Below are 9,754 nucleotides of genomic sequence, written 5' to 3' on the forward strand. Positions count from 1 at the left end.
TAGGAAATTTTAACCTAAGACACAGAACTCACTGTGTGTCCTCACACACGCGCGCGCGCGCACACACACACACACACACAGAGAGAGAGAGAGAGAGAGAGAGAGAGAGAGAGAGAGAGAGAGAGAGAGAGAGAGGAGAGAGAGAGAACATACAAATCATCTCTGGGCTGGTGTATGACAGATAAGACTTAATGATGACATATGCTTCGTGATTAAAGACTATAAAATGTTCGAAGTTCAAAGTTCAAGATATGATATCAAATGTCTGTTAAACCAATGGCATTCTCTTAAGATAATGACTTAACCATGGTAATATTTACAAAACAATTACTTTAAAGACAGAACATGTGCATATGATCAATATAATTGCTTGTGTTTTCACTAACTTCTTTAGGCTTCAGTCACTTGGAAAAAAGAGTCTTTTTTTAATTTATTTATTTATTAAAGATTTTTGCCTCCTCCCCGCCTCCGCCTCCCTTTTCCCTCTCCCTCCCCCATCAAGTCCCCTGCCCTCATCAGCCCAAAGAGCAATCAGGGTTCCCTGACCTGTGGGAAGTCCAAGGACCACCCACCTCCATTCAGGTCTAGTAAGGTGAACATCCAATCTGCCTAGGCTCCCCCAAAGCCAGTACGTGCAGTAGGATCAAAAACCCATTGCCATTGTTCCTGAGTTCTCAGTAGTCCTCATTGTCCACTATGTTCAGCAAGTCCGGTTTTATCCCATGCTGGAAAAAAGAGTCTTAAGAGAAAGGATTTCTAAAAAAATTGTTTGCTTTGTTTTCTAAGCTTTTCCTGAAAGTTACACGGAAGCTAAAATGACAAGATTGGTAAGGAAATCCGTCTGGGTTTTCAACAACCAATACCGTGTGGCCTTGATCACTGAAGATAAGAGGATCGTAAAGGACAGACAACGTTGTAGCATGTGCCCTCCATAACCAGCTGAGACCTGGAGAATGACGGGATGCTTCTAGTAAGTCACTCTTCTCTTGATCAGAAGGCCATATAGTCTCCAAAGAGACTGGCCTATGAATCCTCCAGGAAGGAGCTCCCCAAGAGGACATGCTCCCTGTGCTTCCAAAGGAGGCTGCATGTTCGACAGAACCCTGACTCATCCTACAAAAAACAGAAAAAAATCAACAGAACTCAGGGTGCTCCTTATAGGCTCCTACGAGGAAACTCTAGGGAGGTCTCAGCTTCAGAAAAATTTATCTGTGGATATCTGCCTAGTTTTAATGAAAAAGACCTCTTCCAAGAAGCATTGGCGGGAGCCAGGTATAGCAGCTGGAGCCTGTAATCCTAGCGTTAGGAAGCTGAGGCAGGAGGAATCATCATAAACTCTAGGCTATCCTTGGCTGCCTGGTGATTTCCAGGTCAGCCTGGGCTGTAGAATGAGAGCCTATCTTGAAGAAATAAGTGTTGAGTTTTTTCAGACCGACAAAACTCTCTGCCAATGCAATAATCCAAATCAAACTAAATTAGAAGAAACCCAGGTTTAATGGACACCAACACTCCAGGGTGGCCCCCGGGAAAACACAAAGAGGGGAAAAGGAGAACCAGAATGACTGTGGAAAAAGGGGAGATCACACATTCATTCTCTGGGGGGCAGTTTAAGTAGCCTGTGGGAGTAGTCTTGCCCTTCTCTGGAGAGGGGTCACCCTTTGGCGGGCTTTCTTGGAGGTAGAGTTTGGAATGAGGCAACTCCCAGGGGAGGTGGCTTGAAATGGAGTTTTCTGCCCAATATTCCAAAATGGATGCTGGAGGCTGGGGTGAAGCCCCCAACTAAACATTCCAGACTCTTTGTATAAGGGGGTGTTGGGGAGCTGAGGTGATACATCCAACCAAACAATTAGGACTAGCTGACATGGGTGGGTGTTTATGATTTAATATGAGGTAGACTCTGGAGACACCATCTGCGAGGGTGTGTGCTCACCCTCATGAGTCATAACTGTAAAAGGCTCTACTGTCCTCATACCGGCATCAGGACAGTCACGCATTGAGCATTGCACAGCAAGAGACAAAATAGGAAACAGCAAGGCGAGTCTTACAAGCATACTGCAAGATGGAAAGAGGAAATCTCAAAGGGTAAGGATCGTGGGATTCCCAGACAGTCAGGTCAACAGGTCAGAATGAGGAATATCCAACCAGGCTTGTACGATGGGAAACTATAAGCGAATCAAGGAGCTGCCCATAACTTTGCTCCCCAAAGTGCTGAGTCAGGGACATCCAAGGGAAGGACGTGGAAGAGACCCCTTAGTGAACATCTGGTTTAGGGTGTGTTCTTGTTCTTAAGAGATAATACCTTTATTCGTTAAGGCATTCTTGTTCTTTTTTTTTAAGGGTTTCAAAGACTTTAATAACTCACCACATGAGCGGGTCTCTGTTGGATCAGAGCTGCAGGACAAGGCCTTGGAGCTTTGTTTCTCCCAACAGCCCTGAACAGAGGTAGAAGTGCTGTTTATAAGGTCAAAAAGTCACAAACATTTATTGTCAAGTTACAATTACGATTTCTACCAAGCAGGATTTAGAGATAAGAGGCTTGCTTGAATGTTCCATCATTGTCAATCGATATACAATGCAAGCTTTTCAGTCCAACCAATCAGATTTGTTTGTTCTTTCTGTTGTTAGGAACAGCCATGTTTCCAGAGAACTAAAGCATTCTTATTCTTAGGAGATAATGCCTTTATTGGTTACCTTTGAGTCCAAATTGTATTTTATAACTTAAATTACCTTAAAGCAAAAACAAGGGCAGAGATGACTTAGAGAGCACTCGCTTTGCAAGTGTGAGGAGCAGATTGATTCCCAGCATCCACATAAAAAGGCTGAGCAGGGCAGCAAATGCCTGTAATCCCAGCACTGCCGTAACAGAGCCAGGCATTCTGGGAACCTGGTGGTCAGCTAGTCCAGTCAAAGTCCTGAGTTCTGAAGTCAGTAACAGATCTTGTTTCAAATGATAAATAAGTGGAGGGCAATAAAAGAAGGCACCCAACATCCACCTTTGGCCTACACACGCATGCACACACAGGGACAGAGACAGAGAGAACATACAGATCATCTCTGTGCTGGCGTGTCTGGCATGAGGCACCATGGCTGGCTAATTACACAGATTTCTACATGCATGGGGAAACAGTAAGCAGAAGCTCCCTGGGCAGCAGGATGACTGGGGGTTGTGTCCCCTCCCCTGCACATCCTGCATTCTTCAGTTCTTTGACACTCAGTGAGGACCACTCCTAAACTGAGAACAAGAGCAGCTTACGGCTGCCCATCTCTGAACAGCCTCTCGGAAGAAGAGACCTCTGTCTGCTCGGTGCCAGGAGGAAACAGGAAGGGAGGAAGGGATATGGCTGAAGTCAATACTCGGGAGCCTCCCCCCGCAGGTTCTTGTCATTTGTAGAACGATAAGGCCTTCGGAGGCACAGCTGATGGGAATCTGCCAGTCCTGGGTGTGACTCACTCCTTCGCAGCCTGGTTGTTCTTTTGTGAAGCCTGGAAAATAGCAGCTATTAAGAAGAGGTACAGTCATTATTAAATAATAACTAACACCTTTTCAAGATTTGTTTATGGGTATGTGAGTTGTGTGGATACGTGCTCGCGGGTACCAAGTGCCTACAGAGGCCAATGGCTTTAGATCCCCGGGGAGCTGGAATTACACCGGATGCGGTTGCTAGAACTGAACTAGGAACCTCTGCAAGAGCAGTATGTGCTCCTAACGGCTAAGCCTTAGCCGTCTCTGCAGTGTCCGTAACTAACACCTTTAAACCCTTGTTAGTATCCTAGCATTGGCCAAGAGGGCGTGTGTACCCTAATCCTAACATTCACGGTATGGAAGGCAGGCATCATCCTCCTTATTTGTACTGATAGTCCAGTCAGCGCTCAGCTTCTCTACTCTGGAAGTTCCATTCTTCCATCTGCATCTACTGTTTTAGACTGTTGACAAACAGATAAAGCAGCCCAGAGTGAGTATGTGACTTGCCACGGACAAGCCGCCAATCTGAAGCTATATCTTTCAATAGCTTTTTTTTTTTGTAGTAAAAGAGAATTCTTCACCCTTTAATCAGACTAAACACTGGTAAATCTGTAGTCCCCAGCCTAGAACATATCTGTTGCCTCTGCTGTGGAGGTGAAGATGTTGGATATGACATAGGAACTGAGAAATGTTACCTCCCTAGGCTGGAATGGAGAAACAGGTGTGATGCCGAGAAAATAATCTTTATACAGCCTCCTTAGAGATAAGAGTAAAAGACGGGAGAAGGGGGGGCAGGGGGGACAGGAGGCGGGAAGTGAGGCTTACAAACTCTTATTGGCTTTCTACTGCCTGTCTGGCAGCACCCTACCACCCCCATCTTCTGGCGCTCCCCGGACCTCTTCTCCTCCTGTGATACCTTATAAAGGGACCTGGCCTTTCTGGCTGCCTTAGGAGAGAAGACATTCCGGGGTCATCTCTCGCCCTCCTCATCTTAGTCCACCTGGAGTGCCGCTCCTCACTGACCTCCAGCCCTCCTCCGCCCTCCACCCCTCATCTCTCCACCCTCAAGATAATCAAGCTGCTCAAGCCACAGCTTTTTGAGAGCCGGAGCCTTTCTGGAAGGTGGGTTGTCAGCACAAGGGGTGGGGAAGCAAAATGCCAGGAGGAGGAGGAAGCCGTGGGGGAGTTTCTGAGTCAGAGAAGGAACCATGCTCTGCCCAGCAGGCAGTAAAGCCACTCAGTCCACTGAGGAAGCCTGAGCCATTAACAAGGTAAGAAGAGAGTTCCTCAGCTACCATGTAGGGCAGGCATTATCCCAAGGCTGCAGGATCCAGGTATCAGATAGCATCTGACATCTAAGCTGAGGGTTCTGAACCCTACAGGAAGAGGGTTAGGAGGGGGATGGGAGTGAATCAGACTCTGAATCACCAAGGGAATCTTCTAGAAAAAGAAACACATGCTGCTTACCAGAAGCCCTACCCAGCAAGCTCTTAAAAGTGGGAAGAACTGTTGTGATGTAGCCCAAGTGATTCTGACCTCCAGGCCTCTTTTCCTCCTGCTCGCTGATGCATGGGAGATGGGAGATGGGAGCTGCAGGTTTGGTCTGGCTTGCAGAGTGGATTGTGGTCATTAATTAGATCAAATGAACAGAGCTATTGTACCCAGACAGTCAATCAAGCAGGCGTCAGTTGTTCGTTTTGAAAACTAGGGGAGTGGGGTCCGTGAGATGGCTCCGGGGATGTTCTTAGTTCCATTCCGGAGCCCCACCTGACGGAAGGTGGGTCAGTTTCCACACCTGTTCTCTGACTGCCACACACTACATACATACAATGTGAATTTAAAAAAAATAGGGATGTGGCCAGCCCTGTTTTGAATGCCCAATTGTGTCTAGTGGGATTGTATTTTATAATTGCACCCTTGAGGACTTCTGGAAGTCCAGAAGTGAACTGTAGGTGTGCAATTGAATGGCATTTGTAGGGCTAGCTTATCAACTGAGGTGGAGGAGACCTCTGCCTCAGATGGCCTTGGATAAGTCTGTTTCACTGGGGCTGAATAATCCTACAAATATAAAATAAAAATACCTGGCCCCACATTCCTTGAGGCAGCAAGAGCTCCCCACAGATACTGGATCACTCAGACTTCACGGACAGGTGTTTCCTGCTCTGTGTGCCCAGCCCTGTCTGTGGACACTCAAGCATTGGTGAGGCCCCAGGCCCCACGCTTCTAGCACTGAGACTGCTCGAGTTTGTTCTTTGGCATGAGGTAGCTAAGCATGTCATCCCAGCACTTAGGAGGCAGAAGCAGGAGGATTGAGGTGAGTGTGGGGCCAGCTTTGGATGCGGCGTGAGACACTGTCTTAAACAAGTTTGGTTTGTGGTCACTTTTATCTGGGAGCTTAACCCTAAGAGTTTCCCAGATCTCTCGGCTGATTACGACGAGGCCGGTGTCCCCGGCCCGCCTCCGTGCTTTCTGTTTGTGCAAAGCCCTTGCCTGCCATTTCTAACTTCTGCTTTTAGGGACATCATTCCACAAGAGAATCTAAAGTGGAGTTGCTCAAGTCTTCAGAATGCTGGCCTCTTAGATTGACATCTAGGTGGCTTGTTTAGTTGATTTTGGTCAGGACTTCCAATTTTGCTTCGAAAAGCTTGCTCCTGATTGACTGGGGAGGATCTGTAACCCAGGCTCCTGTAGTGAGGATGCTGGAGGAAGCCCCTAACTCTGGTGCCTTCCCCTTACCCCCACCTCTAATGATGGTTCTCAAGACACGAACGTTCTGATGACTTTCTTTTTCATTCTCAAGTGATGTGAGATGCCCATCACTGAGACATTTAGTGCACACCTGTAATCTGAGTACACAAGAGGTGGGAGGGTCAGAAGTTCAAGACCGGTCTCGGCTATATGACCAGTTCAGAGGGCAGCCTGAGGCACATGAAACCCTGTCTCAAACCAAGCACAAAGGGCTTTCTGCTTTTTAACAATATGACTCTTCCTTGTTCCCCAACTATCTTCATTGATCCAGGGGATGTAAGGAGTCCGAATCGGTTGTGGAAGCGTTCCACACCATGAGCAAGCTAAGACATGGCTTAGCTGCACCTCAAGGGGAAGCCTGCAGCTGTACCCTGTGCAGAGGCCAGGAAGCTAATGGACATTTGGGAGGCCTGGGACAGCATTGTTTATGGGAGAAAGGGGCCTGTGGGTAGTCTCTTGGAGGAAGAGTGACAGTTCTCTAAATGTCTCCGGGCTCCTCAGCAAGAAGACAGCTTGGGCAGATCGGAAAGCTGACTTCCAGGGTAGAGTTGGAAGAACGGAGGAAGGAACAGGAAATTAAAGGACAAGCAGAGGCGGGCTCTGGGCACGAGGCCTGGGGATTTGGGTTTTAGCGTGTACATGTTAGAATCGTAGAGAGCGACAGATGTGTGCTTTAGAAGGAGGTGTGGTAGCTGAGGGTGGGGAGGGCTGAGAGTCAGTGGGGGAAATGTCAATACCTCCAGCAGAGAATCCCAACAGCAAGAGATCGGGACTCGGGCTGGAACCAGAGTGGGAGTGTCTGCTCTCCACGGAGCTCCCTAAAGCACCAGATACCCAGCCAGTGGCCCTCACACAGACTGTCCCCTGCCTCTACTATTGGTTGTTAAGATGAGCTCTGCCCGAGATGTGACCTAGAGTGCTCTCTAGTGGGGCAGGCAGTCACAACAGGTGCTGTTTAGATCCTGGTGACCAGGGACTAGACAAGCCTCACAAGAGCTTGCTCTTCCTGGCCAGGGCTTACACAGAGCAGAAGCAGAGGGATGGAGAAGCAGCTCCTTGATAGAATGGCAGGAACAAGGAGCAGGACCTTCCCCAACACCATCCTGCTGCCCTGCCAAAAAAAAAAGGTGAGGGCAGGGGAAGAAAACACAGAAAGGGCCTGGCTTGGGGCCAGCAGCAGCTGGCACACAAGGAAGGCCCAGAGCCATCAAGTCCTGCAGGGCGGCATTGACCCAGGCCTGGGATGGAAGGAAACCCCTGTTTTCCTAGTTCCAGGGGGTGTTAGTTTTGGGCGAGGCAGTCACAGGACCTGCTTGTAAAACTGCAGCCCAGGCTCTGGGTGTCCGCAGGCTGAGTTCTCCTCTCCCCGACAAGCCATTGCTTCCTAGCTTTGTCCTACACCGTTTCCCACACTCAGACTGTACCTAGGAAAAGCTCTCTGTCTTGTGGTAGTGGAGAGGGGACAGCTACACTTAAACCACGATCAGCAATGACATAGTTTCCAGTTGTTCCCCCTTGGACTTCTGTTGTACAAACTGGTCATCCCCTGAACCTTGAAGCCCAGAGGGCAAGACAGGAAGTCGCATTCACTGACACTATCCCCTGTGGTAGCATTGTGGGCATGGGGGGAGGGAGGGTTGTATGTACACATGTGAGCAAGTGAGCAAGACATGCTCATGCATGCAGAAGCCAAGCAAGGATGTCAAGTGTCTGCACTTGAGGTAGGACCTCTCAACTAGACTTTGGGGCCAGCAAGTCCCAGCCAGCCTCTTGTCTCTGTTCTCCCACAACACGGGATGGACGCACCCAGATGGCCACAACACGGGATGGACGCACCCAGATGGCCACAACATGGGATGCATGCACCCACACGACCACACCCGGCTTTTCTTTGGCTGCTGAGGATAAGAACTCAGGTCCCCATGCTCGGGCAGCAAGCTCTGAGCCAGTGAGAAGCCCTGGCTCAAAAAGAAAGAAGGGGGAGAAAGAAATGAAGGAAGGAATGGAGAGGGAGGGAAGGAGGGAGGGAAAAAGAAGGAAGGGATATGCTATATGAAGAATGAAACGACACCAAAAGTTTCACAGTGGTCCTCACTCAAACAGGCACACATACGCATACACACAAAAAATAGAGAAAAAGGCTGACCCTCAACTGATGCTTTACATACATTCAGAGGGAAAGCATGACTGGCAAGGGAGAGATTGGGGGGGGCACTGCCACACAGACTCTGGTGAGGGTTATGACACACTTCCAGAATGTCTAAGGGGACTTCCAAGGGAAGCCCGAGAGCTGGCAAAGCATGCCCTACCTCTTGAGGAAGCAAGTTGAAAGCTCCAAGAATCACCTCTGTGGCTGCCTCCTCCTCCTCCCAAACCCACTCTCAATACCTCCCTCCAGGTTCACAGGCAGCATGAAGGCTGCCTGGCAATGGCTATCTAAATCACACACACACACACACACACACACACACACACACACACACACACGTGCGCATGCACGCTTTTTGACTCCACATTTTACTTCTGGGGATTTAATCTTACAAGTGTGTAGACAAGAAGCCCGTGACTGAAGCCTTTGAAATAAGGGGAACTTGGAAACCCAGGAGCCCTTGGTTAGATAGATTGTTGTGTCCATACAATAGATGGTAGAGAGAAACAAGGAAATGCTTTGTGTTCTATGTCCCTGTGTCCTTTGTGTTCTATAATCCACTGACAAAAGAAAGTACAAAAAAGCGAAGAGCTGTGGGTCGGGCGGATGCCTTGCTGTGTCTCTTCCTAAGAGGGAAATCGTTAAGGGTTTATAAACATCTAAATCTCCTCGTGTGTTTGAACTACAGCTGAACCAACAGAATAACATGAACCCACTGTTGTGTAGCAGAGATAACTAGGCAGGTTTGGAAGTGAGTTTTCACTGTGGACTAACGACAAGATAAATACTGGCTCTTAGAGACTGGCACAAGGCAACCAAGTCACTAGGAAAGTTCCTCTAGGGGAAGGCTGTGACCTCTTTGAAGATGTGTCACTTACCCCTGCCTACGGAGAGCTCTGAGAATGTCCTAACTTCCCCTACAAACCAAACTGCTTGTAGCAAGATCCCCCCCCCCTCCACTTGTCTTCAGAAAGACAGAGACCTGGGTCCTGGCATGCCAGGATATAGCCAACAAGCACTCTTCTAGCCTTTCCCTCCTGCGTGGAGTCTTAAGAAAGCCACGTTTTCAGTTCTTACTCTACGGGCTACATGTTCATGAAAACCAGTCTTTTCAAAACAATTGGAACCATAAAGACCCCATTTGAGCAGGCAGGCAGGACATTTGTTTATTATTTTTGTCCTGTGGCAATTTTATATATGCATATAATTTAATGATATTCACCCCCCCATCCTATCCACGCAAATCTAATTAAACTCAATGGGTCCTCAAAAAATATTTTTTAAGTTGTGAATGATGAATAGACTGAGAGGGTGAGTGGTGACAGGGACAAGAGAGGGTGAGTGGTGACAGGGACAAGAGAGGGTCAGTGGTGACAGAAACAAGAGAGGGTCAG

At 48.3% G+C, this 9,754-nt stretch overlaps 1 protein-coding gene across 1 annotated transcript in view; it reads left to right on the forward strand.

The window, feature by feature from the left end:
- Window positions 1–4,657: 4,657 nt before the first annotated feature.
- Window positions 4,658–9,754, forward strand: part of Chst4 (carbohydrate sulfotransferase 4) — a 9,125-nt gene continuing 4,028 nt past the window's right edge. Inside the window, exon 1 of the mRNA XM_013354678.1 lies at window positions 4,658–4,734. The gene's annotated coding sequence lies outside the window, so the exon portion shown is untranslated. The remainder of the gene's footprint in view (window positions 4,735–9,754) is intronic.

This window comes from Microtus ochrogaster, chromosome 4 (assembly GCF_000317375.1).
Source record: "Microtus ochrogaster isolate Prairie Vole_2 chromosome 4, MicOch1.0, whole genome shotgun sequence".
Classification (NCBI taxonomy): Eukaryota; Metazoa; Chordata; class Mammalia; order Rodentia; family Cricetidae; genus Microtus; species Microtus ochrogaster.